Below are 691 nucleotides of genomic sequence, written 5' to 3'. Positions count from 1 at the left end.
AAAACTGAAATAGAAGTAAAATAAATATATATTTAAAAAATATTTAATACACACACACACACACACACACACACACACATATATATATATATATATATATATATATATATAATGTAATAACGTGACAAAAGTACATAACCAAATTACTAATTCAAATATAAAATTTTAAATAAAATACATAAAATAAAAATAAAAGCTAATTATCAAAATATCAAAATAGTAATAAGTACTATAATAGTATATACATAATACTAAAATAACACTAATGAGCAATGACCACTTGAATAAAAAAAATCCAATTAAATTGACACTATTAAAGCTCAATGTAGTGAAACCAGTGTGTAAAAAGAAAAGAATAACTATATAAACCTCTAACAAAAAAGTATCAGTAATTACTTTGTTTGTATAATAAGTCCCAAACTGATTTTCTGTTTATTTTGGGGAAAATATTGAGGAATGGAATTAAATTTGGTCAAATGTGTTAAACAGAACTGAGAGTACAGTACTCCCTTAAATTGGTAGCTAAAAGCATAATCACATTAGGTGAAATATTCAATAAAGAAACATGCAAGGGGGAAGTGCAGAACATTACGAATGACAGACAATCCAATTCTGTGGAAATCTGCAGGAGTTCTGTAGGCGTAGTTTCCGGGTGGGTCTGGACATTAATAAAACAAACCAAGACAAACTG

This window comes from Onychostoma macrolepis, chromosome 06, assembly GCF_012432095.1.
Source record: "Onychostoma macrolepis isolate SWU-2019 chromosome 06, ASM1243209v1, whole genome shotgun sequence".
Lineage (NCBI taxonomy): Eukaryota > Metazoa > Chordata > Actinopteri > Cypriniformes > Cyprinidae > Onychostoma > Onychostoma macrolepis.
Note: the sequence above shows the minus strand (reverse complement) of the source record.